The following is a 16,563-nucleotide window of genomic DNA, read 5'->3' on the forward strand; positions in this document are numbered from 1 at the left end:
GGGGGTTAATATCGATTTAGTTGCCGGGCACAACCGTCAGTCAACCGCTGCACTCGGTAGATTATTGATTTTTTTTTTTTGTATATTCTAATGAAATGCCATTTCAGAGCTGGATCTGTCTGTTTGTCTTTCATTTGTGCATAACATTTAGGAAAATATTAGCCACCAAGAGTTGACCACCAGTATAGATGGGTTTCCTCTTTACAAGCAAGGGATGATGCACGTGCAGCGCTGCGGTAGAAAACACATTCAGCTAGGTCATATTAGCTTATCTTGTCACTGTACGCGTCCTTGCATAGCTTTTTTTTTTTAACCACACGCATCTTTTGATAGACAACTGACGTGACACATACTCCAGTGAGAAACAGCAGCAGTGGTAATACAGTGCTGCAGGGATGAGGAATTTTTAGAGGCTAACCTGGAAGTTATCATCCCCCTTGTTCCCGCAAAAAAAAGCCCATGGGATTTTTACATTTGCTTTTGGATTATTGCAGAAAATAATCTCTGTGACAAACAAAAGTTTATGATACTCACATGTTTTGTTCAGCACGATAATCTCCACAAATGAACACCACTTTTATGAGTTTTGGAGCCTAGATACAATTGTCAGAAGTAAAAAGCTAATGTTAACCACAGACTAAATTTAAAATTACAATGTCAGCATAAAAAATCTAACATGCTGTTTGCAGTGTGTGCGCTGCCGGTGGTTATTATATCTGTAACATCAGCATGTATGAAAATCTTTCCTCTAAATATAACAGACACTGGTGATATGGCAACTGTGATAAATTAATGCAAAATCTCATATTGTGACTGCAATGTAAACAGGCCGAGCGCCACTCCTGACAAACTGTGTCAAAACAGGATTTAATCAGTGTTATTGATCAGCCACACAGATTCATGAAGAGAGACACGCTACACTTGTTTGTAATATACTGGAAAAATAAAAACATGACAACATGACACGGTGTCAATTCAAAGCCATCAGTCTGCTCCTCAGCTGTCACAGAGACTTGGCAATATTCATTAATCTGCCTTAAACACACAGTGACAGTGAGCTGTCTGACCTTAAACTGGAGTTTATTCCTGCAGTTTCAATGTAAAACCATCCACAACCACCATAAAACCCTGAGCTCTGACCAGATCACTGAAATCAGGCTTCCTAGGATAATGAACATTTTCCACCGATTAGTTTTGCATTTCATGCAGTTTTGGGCACAAAAACAACCTTTCATGTTGATCTCCTCGTAATCTCTCAGTCATTCTGGAACATTTTCTACCTGTGCGCACCTCTTACTCATGACGTTACCTAATTAAAAGTGGAAGGAGCTATTTTGGGCGCCCCTGCTTCTAAAAAGTTCAATTTATTTTTCCCACAGACAATGATGAGTCACAGTTGGAGCACGGCTTAGATATGTAGGAAACTCCCCTGGATCACTTGTTAACAATTGTGTTGAGAAGAATATCTGGGTCTTAAATAGAAAAGTCAAAAGTACAAGATTGTGTCCATAAAAACTTCCACTGTTGCGAAAGCAGATGCAGCAGCTCAGTGTTTTAATCTGTGGATCATGGGTACTGTAGTATCCTGAACTCAACCTGCATGATCATTACATCACACTGCTATGTTAACATTGAGGATGAAAACAAAATGCGGCCCTTCCTTCTTCACAACTCCATTTCCTGTATAGTCATCATTTCGCCATAATACTGCTAAATACACTTTTTCTTTTTTCCCTCCATATCATGCCATTAGTCTTCCCTTCCTGGAGCTCGTCTGGAAGCTGTGTAATCCATGAGAACATGATTGTTCTGAGAATATTAAGCTTTTCAATGGCCAGTGGAGAAGTAGACTGAGATTGTTCTTTTGTTGGTCATTGGAATCTATTTCAGCCGTCGTTCCTCATGAAGGAGCAACCCGCCAGCTTTTCAAACTGTGCAGAGCGTTTGAAAAGCTGTCCCAGACTGTCCCACACTGTCCCACACTGTCCCACACTGTCCCAGACTGTCCATCTCCTTTGCAAATGTGAAGCATTCAGAATGTAACTCCAAAACTTCTATATTTTGGATTACATGCATTTCTTTTTGTGTGGCATTAAAAGAGAAGGTGATCCACTTTATAAACGGGCTAAATGCTGAATCAAGATCTGACAGTGAACTACAACATTTCATTGTAATTGCAAAATGTTTTTGTTGAATTGAACTGTTCTTGATCTATTCATGCTGGAATAATGAGTCTAACATTAAGTGTCCTTTAAGCAAGAGGAGAGAAAATGAGAGTGTGTGTGTGTGTGTGTGTGTGTGTGTGTGTGTGTGTGTGTGTGTGTGTGTGTGTGTGTATAATCTCCTAGAGAGACCAAATCAAATCAAGGATAAGTGATACCAAAATAAATCAGAACAGTGTCTGTTGTCACCAATGAGTCATCATAGCGTGAGAAGAAGAGCTCTTTCTCACACACACACGCACATGCACGTATACACACACACACACACACACAGGATCACACACATGCACTAAATCAGCTGCCCTTACAGTGCAACACTTTCCACTGACACCGATAAGCAAACAACCCGAGGGACACGTAGAATCATTTTTAGCATTCTGTGCGTGTTTGCATGTTTCATTGACTATCTGCGGTTTTTCACACACAAACTGAATGTAAGTGCGTGTGTTTGCAGGAGTGTGTATATTAAGCCCTATAATTCTTAATAGCACAAGGGCAAATTTTGTTCCTAACCCCCCTCGACTAAGACCCGGAGCCCACCAAATGTAGCCATCTATGGTTTTAATTCTCCTCAGGACTTGAACATGGCAAGAGGAATCAGTGGGAACCAATCAAAGGATGACTTTGAGCTTCAGACCAGATCCACAGGCGGACTTCTGGTCAGATTAAACTAATCCACGCTGTCCCTGAGACCATATCTGGAGTTTGTTCCAGGCACTTTTACAGTCCTGTAGACAAAAGCTTCTCCAATCCTCTGACATACTTTGAATGTTTTTATTTGAGCTCGCCTCAGAGAGCTTTGAAGCTGGAGATGAGCTCAGTGTATCGATTAACTGTATAAGACAAGCAGCGCTATTTGTGCGGCTTCTCTGCTGAATTGGCCCAGTTCAGCTGAATCTACTGACAATAACATGCAAAGTATCAGCTAATCTGTTAGCTTTTACTGAAGAACTCACTTGTTTGTCAAGTGTCAGCTAATCTGTTAGCCGATACATGAGGTTATATTCGCTTAAGTGTCAGATCACTACGGAAACTGCTACCTTGAAACTTATTTTCACATAGCAACAAAATAGCAGGTGCTACAAGCTCAGTTGTGCACTGACAACCAGGAAGTGGGTTATGACCGGTCATTGAAGGGACATATTAACACCATTCACTTCAGTCTCACACCCGGTTGCAGTACAGGAGTCCATAAATTTGAAGGTGCACACAGCTAATAGCTTCCTCCATTTTGAGCTCCCATGTTCTGAATGTATTTGCTATTTATGCAAATACAGTTTAAATGAATTGAATTTTGTCTGAAATTCCTCTGTAAGTGTCGCCAGATGTGCAGAGCTTTGACAAGACAGGCAGGTTGTTAACTCTCCCATTTCATTCTGTACCATTAATTCATGTAACTTTTTGATTTGTCACATCTCGCCCCGCTCTGACAGCAGCCCTCTCACCTCGCCCTCGAGTGTGTCAGCCCCAGAGGAACAGGTATAGACAGATTATATAAATGAGTTCTGTCGTACTGAGGCTTTTAATGTTGAATTCTTCTTCTGAAATAATTGAGCGCTCAACATGTAGAACATACAGAAACCACCTGCTACTGTATTAAACACTTGACACAATGACTGCTTGCTGTCTCCTTATGTGCGTATAATATGACTGTGTCAAACAGAACGAGAAACAGCAGCTGAGACAGATGTTCTCATTCTTAGGACGGTGGTCAAACACACATACCATAATAACGCTCTTGTATTACTGTCATTAGTGTATGGACATAAGTCATTCCAGCCGTACTCGACTCAGTCCAATCATGTTTTCATTTTTGTAGCTTGTAGATCCCTAAAGACAATCCTAGCCGGTCCATAAAAATGTAACGTGCCACAAGTCTCTCACGCTTTGGTATTTTATTAGTTTTTTTTTTTTTTAGAGCTTGTACCACTGCAGCTTGACACATGCAGTGGTTTAAATGTGACAGAACATGTCTGACCACTAGATGGTGCTATAGCCTCTTTCTGCAGGACACCACCCTCATGCACATACAGTGTATCCTCAAAGGCATGTTTAGTTTGTTTTGTTCCCACACACGCTCTTCACAAACACACACACACGTGCACAAATGAATGCGTGTATGAAAGGGCTTTTTTTTTTTGTTATCCACTTTTATTCCTTTGAAAATTTGAACGAGAGAGACACTCAACTGCACCTCCTCAGGCTCCTGCCATCTTCAGCCCGCCACTGTGTGGATGGATGGTTTACACAGGATGAGAGGGGTGGGGGTGGGGGTGGGGGTCGGGGTTGGCTGGGTTGATCTTCTCATCATGCCACTCATACATCTTCCCCATGAAATGGACACAGACGCATCGACGTGTCAGCGCGTAACAGAAAATCGCAAGTGAAAATAATTAATCTTGTGGTGCCATGGGGGAATTGCACTGACACAGTTTGTCTCATCCTTCTCTTCCACACACATGCATGTACATCTATATACCCCTCCCTCCCTTTCTCCATCCTTTTCTCTTGTAACTACGCCCCCTGGCTGTTTGTGTCGGTGCTCTTCCAGAAACAGCCTGGCGAACACAGGGTGGAAGAACCTCCAGCCTCGAGCCAACAGATGAAAGAGGCCTGTGCTTTTCCTGTGACGTCATCGGTAACTTGTTGTATGTGTACTGCAGGACAGGACGAGGTTTAGAGTTAAAAGACGAGTAAGTGCAGGAGACCAGGCTACTTGCGTTTCCATATCACCCTCATTATTGCACAGCAAGTGTCCGCACAGGGTGAGACGGGGCTGGTGGTGCATTTAGAGGTATCTCCTGGAGAATGTGATCCTTGGTCAAGATCTAATTATAGTAGCTGCATTTCATATGTGGTTCAATTTTATATTTTTAGAACGTGCAAATTCATATATTCATGTTTGAGTCAAGAGGTACAACCCATTCCGCTTCAAACTATGCTTTTACTCGACCAGGGTTGTTTCGTGTTTATCACAGAAAGATGATACACAACCTTTTGTTCACAGAGGCTTTTATTCTCTTCTTTATGCTCTTTTTACTGGTCTGCTGAAGGAGTCCATTGAAAGACTTGAGCATTCAGCACTGTGCCGCTAGACTATTAACTAAAACAACAATAGAGAGTTTTTGCCACACTCCACTGGCTGCCAGTATCTTTTCAAATAGATTTCAAGGTTCTTTTACTTGTTTTAAAGCTCTTCCTGGTTTGTGACCAGCTTACATTGTAGACTATCTGTAGTTTTATAATCCTCCATGAGCTCTTAGATCTTCTACTGCCAGGCTTTTAAATACACAAAATTTTACGCTCAAAGAAATAGACAGCGCAACTTTCTGTGAACTTTCGCTTTTAATTAATTCTCTCATATTTATCTGTGATCTTTTTATTGTTTTATTTCATTGTCCTTCTATACACCCTTGTTTTAATGTACTATTTCATTTTTATTTTTATCGTAAAGCATTTGAAAAGTACTCTATAATCAAAGTTTATTATTATTATTAATAATAATAATAATAATAATAATAATAATAATAAATTGCTGTTGAAATACCTGACTAAAGACTTCTTTTAAAAACAAGATCTAGCATATGACATGAAAAGTAAAGTATAGTCTCACTGCTAGCTGTTTGTTTGTGTTTACAAAATCCTAAATAAAAAAACTAAATGAAGAGGAGAAAGAAGGAGGATGAAGACCGACTGTTGAGTCCATTGGGATACCCTGACATCACAGATGTGGAATCAGATCTGTTCTCAGACTCCAAACTTCCAAAATCAATAAGTTCACAGGATGATTGATCACCAAAACGTTATCCAATAAAGAAGCTTGCTGTGCGTCCATTTAGATTTTATTAACAAGCACCGGTTTGCTTGTTCCTGTAACTGAGAACAGTAAATAATAATAATAATAATTTAGTGCAGTGAGAGATGTGATTGAAGTTGTGGTCAGTGATTGATCTCATCACCTTCTAACTTCTTCTGAAACACATGGAGGCTGCAGCTCCTCCAGGTTCACAGTTTACACTTGTTCTGCGTTTTGGCAGCACCTGGAAACTGCTGGACGACTTCTCACATCAATATTCCTCATATGTATTTTGTGTTGTCTTTCTGTTTCCCAATAGTGTAATTCTATTACTATTATTATTATTATTATCTCTAGCTATGTGTTTTTTTTGTTTGTTTTATCTGAATCTAGCATTGATGCGGGTGTGCAGGCTGAAAACAGACCCGTGTTAAAAGTGTGATGAAGGCTGTGTTTGTGTTGGTTTACTCACGTTGCTTCAGGCACCGTCGAGATAATGAAATACGATCCAGAAAATCCAGTTTAGAAAAACAGCACAGTGAATTTGGAGGCTTCTCAGTTGCCACAACACTGGACAACCGTTTGTAAATACTCTCTCACACTCTGGAAATATCATCGCTGTGATTGTAGAAATACAACGTTCATGTGCAATTGCGTGTACATAATTGGCCAAAGCAGCGCATTGCTGGCCATATTTGTGTTATATAAATGAATGATGAGACCACTGTCGATCTCAACACGCTCTTTGAGGCAAACTGTAAATTGTCATTTTGACCTTAAACTAAAATGTATTTGCTTCGACAGGTAACCACACCACACACTCACAGCAGTTATCAGTTCCCCAAAGCTTCATGTCATTGAACTGCGGGGTGAAACTGGAGCACCAGGAGGGAAGTCACGCAGACTAAACCCCAAAGAAATGAGCATCACACAGATTCAGAAATGATCATTTTAATTTGAAGAACGTGAAGAAGAAAACCAAGTTTGAATAAACCAAATGTACCACATTATATGCAGAACATCACGTCAGTGTGTCTGTGTGATTGAAACCTACAGGTTTGTACAACAATCAGTACGACATATTCTCAATTCATAAAACCTTGATTCATGGGCAAAAAATGCAGAAGAATCTTTGAAGAATAATGTGTAATTGGGGCGCGGTGTAATTATCTTAATATGTCCATGTGGCTGACGAGAACATACACACTCCACAGGGAGAGACCACAGCCTGCTGATGGATTCCTGTGAACCACCTTAAGTGACGAACCGAGATACAGTTTGTGTTAATATCCTGTTAAAAAATTTAAGACTTATTGATTCCAGCAGCCTCACGTCTCAATACTTTATATTACACTGTGGTAGACAATTACAAAATGCAACAAAAAACAGCTTGGCACCCAATGACTTCCAAAGAAAAAAACAAAACAAAAACACAATCACTCTGTGACACTTCACTGCTTAGTATCGGCTCTTTCACCACATTCGCTCACTTTTTCCTGAATATCTTCGTCAAAGACTTCAGACCACATCCTGTTTTTGTGGCTTTTGTGACCGCAAGAGCAGGAAGTTAGAGGAAGGAGATCAGGGAGTATAAATTGCGGTGAGAGGAGGACATGAAAGGTTGCTTGAGGAGATGAGTTTTATGGCTGCAGATGTAGCGAGTGACTCTGCAGGAGGCAGAGCGGTAAAGGCCAAAAAGAGGAATGGCGCCAAAGTCACCAGAGGGAAGGCGCAGCAAAGTGTGGTATATAGAGCCGGACTGCGGGCTGGATGTATGAGAGTCACTACGTAGCCTTGTCAGCTGAGGGGTTTTGAATCTGATATTTGCAGCTCTGTCATCTCACGTTTGTTGTCTCTTTTCTTGTAGTGCTTAGTACAAAAAGCTGTCAGTTCATTGCTCCTTCGTATCAAGTGCAGAGGAAAAAAAAAAAAAAAAATATGAATATTTCAAAAGGTAACAAACAAAAGGTAATCCAGGTAATCTCACACTTAATATCAGAAACACACACACACACACACACACACACATACACACACACACTAACACACACACAAGCAGACAGGGCAAGGACAAAGGTGAATTAAGAAGAAATGAAATAGTTATGATGCAAAGCAGAAGGTTTGGACCAAGGAATTGCCCCAGGCTCATGGTGTAGCTGCACTTCATTTCAAAGGCATCTATTTCTTCTGTAACACACACAAAAACACACACACTCTCACACACCCACACACCCATGCACAACCACACACGCGTGTGCAGGTGGTCTCACTTGGACCAACACGTCGTCAACAATGAAGACAACTTCCAAGGTGTCTCTGCAGGAAATTGGATTTGCGAGGAGGAGGACAGGTCGCTGTGCTTGCTCATAAAGCGGAAAACGAGACAGTGGATGTAAAATTACAGGTTGCAGAGCACATGCTGATGCTGGGGGGGGCTGAGATGAAACATCAACTACAAAATGCAAAACCGAGGGCATCAAGTCATACTGTAGAGCATGCATTTTTATGCTGCTATATTCAATCTATTGTAAGTACTTTGAACATTATGGACTATGTCATGAGGGACCCTACACACTATCGGCAGCAGCATCTCTCTGAGACATGTTTTTCCCATGAACAGAGATGAGACCTGAGCCTTGAGGCGGTGCTACCTTGGGTGTCGCATGCCACTCTCTCGTCCCATTTCCGACTCGCTGGTGTGCACAAAGATCACTCAGTTTCAGCTTTGACCTTGTTTATCGGTGAACCTTCCAGTTACCGACCAATAAAACGACAGCAGCCGGTGACGTAACCCTGGAAATGAAGTGTGATGGATGACGCCTAAACTGTATACGATCATTGTTTCCTAACCGGTTGCTTTCCCCAACGGATATTAACCCATTGTTTTTTGTTTTTCTTTCTGATGCTTTGCCCAATTGTACGACAGCGTGAGGATGTCATTAAGGAGTCTGATAAGAACACACGGTACAATGGGGAACATCTTGACAACAATAATAACCACAGACTTCACCTGCTCCCCTCATTGAGAAATCACATGATGATGATGATGATGATGATGATGATGATGCCGATGATGCCGTTATCTTTGTTTTCACCATAGATGTATTTCAGTATGAACACATGCATAAACTGAACAGAGGGAACAGTACAGTCAACAGAAGCAATCTACACCACAAGTACATTATTGTCGTTGAAAAAGTTTCTACATTGTGTCATGCAGATACAAATGCCAAGCCGACACAAACAAACATCATATAACAAACAAAGCATTTTTCTATCTCAGGCTTTATATATAACAGTTTTTTTTCTTGAATCATCCAGATGGATTCATCAGAAATGAGGAAAAGTGTAGCTCTTAAATCGTCATTATAATGAGCAATAAAAATGAAATGATCTTCATTCTCACCTAAATCACAGGACCAAGTATTTTCTCTTCAGGCAGTCTGTTTAACCTGCCTGTTTCTCCGCAGTAGATAATGGTGATGTACCTGAATCTTTCCTGGTACATCAGGAACAGTTTGAGCTGAGAAGAGTTGATATTACTGGAGTCTATTTTAGAAAATAAAAAAATAAAGATTTCACCTCACAAATTCAGTAACATCCATTCAAAAATATCCTTTTAGTGACCTGTTGTTCAGACAGAGTGAAAAAGTCAAATCATCTCCAATAACAGTATTTGCTTTTCAGTTTTTACAAACATACAAACCTCATAATGTCCCTCAGTCTCCCGAGAGTTTCGAGACGTGTTGGTATTTTGACCAGTTTGTTATCATTTAGTGTTTTCTTTGGCAGTTATTGTTGCTGCGTCTGCACATGCTTAAGGTCATGATAACAATGTCGCTACCATATTACTTTTTTTTTTAAACTGAGAAAGTGGCTGCGAGAGAGAGAGAGAGAGGCGGAGGGTGTGTGTGCTCTTTTTATGTGTGAATGTGGAGGGGGGTAAGCAGTGCCTCAGGAAATTGATTGTCCTCATACACACGTCCTGATGGCTGAGATGGTTCGTTAGACGCTTTCAGAGATTCATTTAATAGCAGAAATTAGATCAGTCTGTGTGTGTGTGTGTGTGTGTGTGTGCATACTTGTGTTGGTGCGTGCATGTGTGCACGTGTGCGGCTGTGTGACTGTAGAACATGATTCATATGTGCCTTCAGCAGGGATCCTTGCATTTTCACTGAGAGGGAAGCTCTAATGATTTATGATAATCACTTCCTGTCCCCAAAGGAAGTACAACATAAAATATGATTTCAGAAAGAGAAAAGGAGAGAAAAGCAGAGTACATTGTTGTATTGAACTTGTTTTCTTTTCATTCTCCTCATCTCGTTGATGAATTGTTTTAACCTTGACGCTTTGGCAATATTGTTCACCTGACGTTCATCCCGATAAAGGATACTGAAGTGAATTGAATTGAATTAAATAGACAGAGAGAGAGAGAGAGCGAGCTAAGGTTGTGTCATTGTACAGGATAATCTTCATGGCAGGGGCGCGTCGACCTGTCACACAGAACAAGAGCAAAAGACAAAGACGTTTTCATAATTTAAATACAGTTGCCCTCAATCTCTCTGTCTGAGGACAGTGTCACACAGTGAGACGTGACATGTTGGTTGTGCTTCTTCCAAACTTTATCTTACCTATTTAATTTTCTTAACATGTAAAATGGCAAAACTATTGTGGCAAAATCGAATCATTTTAAAAGGAAATCACCGCAGCTGCAGATTGTGTGAACTTATTTTCCTGTTAGAAGCTGTGTTGTGGCTAACTGACAATTAGCGGGCAAAGCAGAAAGAGCTGTGTGTTCAAACAGCTGCATGGGTGGGGGCATGTTTTGAGTACTAGTTCTCGGTATTAGTAACTCGTTGTGGTACAGCACAGCGGTTTAAAAAACAGGCTTTTACAAGTTAGTCACGTTCATCATCTTTTGTCGCAACAATTGTACGTAATGTGTGCTTTCTCATATTTGATGAGCGCTATCGGGTGGCGCTGTATGATATTGTTGATAAGTTTAACCGTGTTCAAATCAAATGAACAAGGGCGGTGTGTTTGTTTTCACACAGGGCTTTTGTCTGTCTGAATACGGCCTCAACTTGCTAGCTTGGAGCTGTCATGGCTGATGCGACCCATTGTTAGCATGTTCCTTGCTGGCTAGTTTGTTTTCAGTTAGCTTGCCAAGTTACAGTGGGTCACCAAGTAAACCTCACTTTGTCACCGAGATTCTAGCGCCCTGATTTGTGAGGACGACCTGTCGAACTTTGCTGTGCTACGTTCGAGTGTGACCAGACCTTTAAAGGAGCTATATAGTAAGTCTTGCTAATGCTACGTAGCCAACGTTAGCTTTAACAGCTGTTTACTTATTGGTCTGGAAGAAACGTTGTGAGTTCAGTCAAACGTCTTTCCTTTACTCACCAACAGCTGTCTCCAAGCAACGCCAATGTTCACTCTAGTCCCTATCACGTCTTCTCTTCTACCAAAGTTAGCATGCTAACCAGCTTCCGATAGCGACTCACTTACATTACAGATTATTATATTATGTTATTATCGTATTATGATTTCTTGTTGTGTAAACGTAACGATGGCTGAAGCTCTTGTCAAGCGACAATGACCACCCCACACACACACACACACACACACACACACACACACACACACACACCAAGAATAAACCACGTTCGAGGGCAGAGAAAACGTACAAATAGCCACTTGAAACAGGCGGTTTGGTTTTAGGATTTAGTTAAGAATGTTATGGTAAAGGTCGAGAAAGTAGTTCTTTTTGTTAAGAGTAGGGAATGCATTCAATCAGAGACCCTTTTCAAAATAAAGCAAATAAATAAATAAATGAAAATAAATAAGTGTGCATGGAATGTGTAAACTGATTCACTCCAGTTACAGTGGGCTTTTAGTTGAAATTGTAACTGCTGTTTTCAAGGTCAAGAATCTGCTTTAAACCAAGCCTCACGAAAAATGAAAATGAAAACATCTGCAGTTCCATGAAGCACTCCACGAAGGATCATGCGATATGATTGAAAGCTGCACTACAGCTACTAAATGGACTGTGAAGATTGTTCCCTCAAATGTGCATGTGTTTAACCTCCTGCTGCAAACACTTTTGTTTTGGGTAAAAAAAACAAAAAACAGACGGGGTTCAGCTGTTGTTTGAATCATTAGACTTTTAAATCTTCACCCTCCCCGCTCAGATTTAGCCTCAGAGTAATGGTGTGCAGTGGAGGGTTGACTGTGTGTGTTTTGCATCCAACAGTGAGAGTTCAGCGATCTCTGAGTGATACGTTTCCCCTGCATTTATAATCACGGCTGTGGCTACACGTCGACGACTCAGTGTTTGTGTCTGCGTGCGTGAGGAGGCTTTCCGCCGGCATGTTCACTATCTGTAGGTTTATCAAATAAACTGTCTTCAGTCCACAATCCATAAAGTGATATTTAGTTTGTGCTGTGTGACAGTGGTTTACATCCGTGTATAGATTCTTTGGAAAGAAGCAGTGAATAATAAACTGACAGGGGGAAGAAACGTCTGTTTATTCTGTTTCCTTGATTCATTTCATTTTTCCATCCAATTTTGTATTTCCAAACATTCAATGTGTGTGTGTATGTGTGTGTGTGTGCGCGCGAGTGTGTGTGCGCGTGTGTGTATGTGCGTGCGTGTGTGTGTATGCACGAGTGCGCATTATGAGAACCCTCAACAGCAAGTACTCATGTTGACTGGTGGGGTACTGTACAGTATCAAAAACATTCAGGTCATCACACACAGGCAAAGGAACAATTTGTCACCCGCACACACACATACACATACACACACACACACACACGCACACAGTGGCCTCAGGCCCCCTCCCCCCCTCCCCCAGAATGAAAATGTGTCACTTAAAGGACAATAGTTTATTCTTTCACCTCATTAAATTAAACAGGTCTTTGCTTCAGTAAACCCACAGGCCAACAGAGGGAATCTACAGCTCTAAAAAACCCATTTTCCACTTTATACCTCTACCACAAACTGAAGCCGGCCTCTCTCAAACTCTGTTTCTGCTGCTTGTTTTGCTTGCTGTCACATCACATTGTTTTCAGTAACTCGATGTTCGGCTGAAAGTTATTGACTGAAGCAATCAGCTTGTTTCAGCTTGAGCAGAGGATGAGCACTGCATCGTTCTCAGTGATGGATGATGCTTGTAGTTTGATCGGGAGTCCTGTCAGCAGGATTTTGACTTTGAAAGTAGGTGCACATTTATCCGTGTTACAATTGCTGTTCCTGTCAGGAGCTCCTGTTTTTTTTTTCTCCAAGTATCTGCACGTTTGCCAAAATGTAACATCTGTTTCACTCAACTCACAGCAACAAAGTCAAACCGTGTCACTGCAGCTGCTGTCCACGGAGAATGAGAGAAGTTAAACACATGGAGAGCATGACCGCGGGATCTAGGGCTGGGCAAAAATGAATGACAGAATGTTTCGTGCTGGTACGTTTGTGAGTTCGAATGTGAATAGGGTTCACGCTGGTAGGTACTGCCCCCAGGGAGCAGCCATATGCTCACACTCTATAGTCTGACATTACAGAAGCTCTTCCCTTCTCCAGCCTACTCCGCTTGTATACGTCAAACTAACTGAAACTCATATGAAGTAAATTAAAACATTACAGCCCTAAATCGTGTTTAAAAACTCACCGAAATTTAGTTTGCCTTAAGCAGTGCAGGTGGCGACTGACTGAATCTCCTCGGGACTTTCTGTAGCTGTTTGCACTCGCTGCTGCTACAACAAACTCGTACGAACCCATATAGTCGACTCAACAACAGCTGCTGCTGATACCGGCCCTCGTACATACTTGCTGCCCTCGACGCTTCATGTACACGCTGAACTGCACACTGAAGAATGGCGAAAAGAGAGAGAGAGAGAGAGAGAGACTGCTTGGGAGCTTTGGGGCAGATTTGTTCATGTGGTGAGACAGTCAACTCGGTGTCTGTGGATATTACTCCTGATACCTGCTGCATGTTGACTTTGGAAAGAGTTGCACAACTTTTAGTGTTTGTAAGTGACAATAATTAGTAAAGGTTTTGCATTTGACCTTTATTGTCTCCAGGTTATTTTCGATTTCTGCTGCTGTCATGATGTAGCCAACACAAATAGGAGTTGTTTATTCAGGCTACTGTAAAAACAGACGCGTAGCATCAACACCACATCACAGTAATCGTACTTTCTGTGGGAAAACAATGAATTAATGGGTCACATTAGATTCAAAGTTTGTGTTGTCCCCGAGGGGCAATTTAGTTTTGCAACAGTAGTCAACACAATCAATACACATCATAAATAAAATAATACTCATTTGAGATGTGAGAAAGTTTGTAGCAAAATTTCGTTTTTATAGGAAGTATCCGTTCAGTTTAAACTAAACTATTCAACGCGGTTTCCATAGAGAGAGTTTCCTGCTTAATTTATAAAATGTCACTTTTGATTTTTTGTGAGGAGCACAAACAATTGGTGGATGAAGAAATCTCGGAGGTGGATAGATTGATATGTGAGTGATTCTTTTAGTTTGATAAAGCACCTATAAAATATACAACTACATAATACCTATAAATATATGTGTGTGTGTGTTTGTGTGTGTGTGTGTTTTACTTTGTGTCAGACTCCTGATGTATGAAAGTGTGCATCATGACATGTGGGAGGAAGCTGCTGCCCTTTTGTTTTGCTGCCCTTTTCAGGTTGAAACACAGAGACAGAGTTTCTAAACAAGGAACAGCTAACACGCATCGCCACAAGAGCTGCAAAGGGACCAAATGGCATTTTCCCACTAATTCTGCAGCGTTCCTACTAATGAAGTGTGTTTAACCCACCTGGCAAACGTATCTCCCCCACATTGAACATTAGTCAGCGATGAGCATCCAAGGGCCGCACAAATGTTTTCACCCTCTAAATAAAAGCAGAATCTTCTGCCTCCTGCTCTTATTGAAAAGATATCTGCAGTTCATTTAAATGGCGAAATCCTGCCATGAATCTGAAACGTTAACCTGCACATTATTGTTAGATCTACTTCACTTGTTCTAATTTTGTACATCATTAACTGTATAATTATACTATACTTGGTCTTTTAGATCAGGCAAACTTGGCATCAAAGTGAATTACAAAAGTATTATTTTCAGAGAGGAGAAATCTGTCGCCTCTTATTTCTAAACTCATCTTGTAGATAATTGTAGAAACACCAACGCTTTTTAAACCATGTGGGGAAAAAAAATCTGGAACAGGAGGTTTAATTAGAAAATATTGGATGGGTCTGGCTGTTTTGGACACAGACCTGAGATTCACTAGGGGAATATGGGGAAAAAACATAAATGATTCAGTCTTTAAAATTGACTTAAATAATGAATATCTTGAGCTGACTCATAACTTCAACACTAACATCCACGGCAGTGGTCAATATTGGAGTGGGGGTCTTTTTTCAATTTCGTATTCTGTATATTTTTTTTTATGGATGATTTAAAGCTAAACTCTTCAAATGTGAACATATTTGTTGCTTTATTATTTTGAATGAGCTGAATTTTCCGTAGTGTGACTGGTGGAAATTGAAGCGATCTTGCATAGAATGTAGCTATATTAAAAGTTTCCTACATAGTGTTTAAAATAACGTAATATTTCATGATTTCAAATAAGCAGCAGACAAGGTCAGGAACAACAGCATGGCGCACTGAAGTTAAATTTAGCAGCTTTGTTGCTAAAAGACGCCAAAGAAAATGTGTTGCTTGGTTTAGCACACATTAGAAATGTGAGAACCGGATATTTTGCTACCAGCCATGAACTCACAGTTTATAAATAGACAAGAGACACAACCTGTTGACCTGAGACAAAATAAATTCATCCACTGTGGACAGACTGACAGCAGGGAATGCATAAATTGGAGCTCAGGCAATTTGATCAAAACGTTTCGACAGGGAGTAAATAATTCACTGATGCTGGGCTGAAAAGAGGATTCCCAGTGATCCAGGTCCATAACAATTTAATTGAACCTTCCAAGTAAATTAGGTGAAAACATATTTCCATCTATGTGATCTCACACTTAGCAAGTGGAAGCTTTTCTTTCGTGGTCTGTGCATGTGGTACTGCAGTCATCAGAGTTATCTCTGAGCTCAGTGCTTATCAATATTAACAGACAGAAGGTGTGAGAGGGTCAATACTAATCCTCTATCCAATTATTCCACCCCATTTGATTCATTTAAATACATTTCCTCCCTTACTAACAGCAGTTGGCTGGTTTCACACGGTCTGAGTTGGTGGCCGCTCAGCAGTAACAGGTTACGGGAAGAAGCATCTGTTACAATCTCACATGATGAATGTGGTGTGATTTTATATTTAAACACCATGAATTTGTTTTGCATCTGGGTTATTACAAATTTCAGTTTTCATACATTACGCTTATTTTGTATGCAGTCCTATATCTCAAATGATGCAAACACAAGCAAAGCACTTTATATGCACATATATTGTATCTTATGTTTAGAGATGGAGAATTTTACTATATTTGACTCTATCATTTAATCTCATATCATATCGTTT

The sequence above is a fragment of the Seriola lalandi genome, unplaced genomic scaffold, assembly GCF_002814215.2.
Source record: "Seriola lalandi dorsalis isolate HSWRI2012SDOR001 ecotype SW California unplaced genomic scaffold, Sedor1 jcf7180002054907, whole genome shotgun sequence".
NCBI classification, from domain to species: domain Eukaryota; kingdom Metazoa; phylum Chordata; class Actinopteri; order Carangiformes; family Carangidae; genus Seriola; species Seriola lalandi.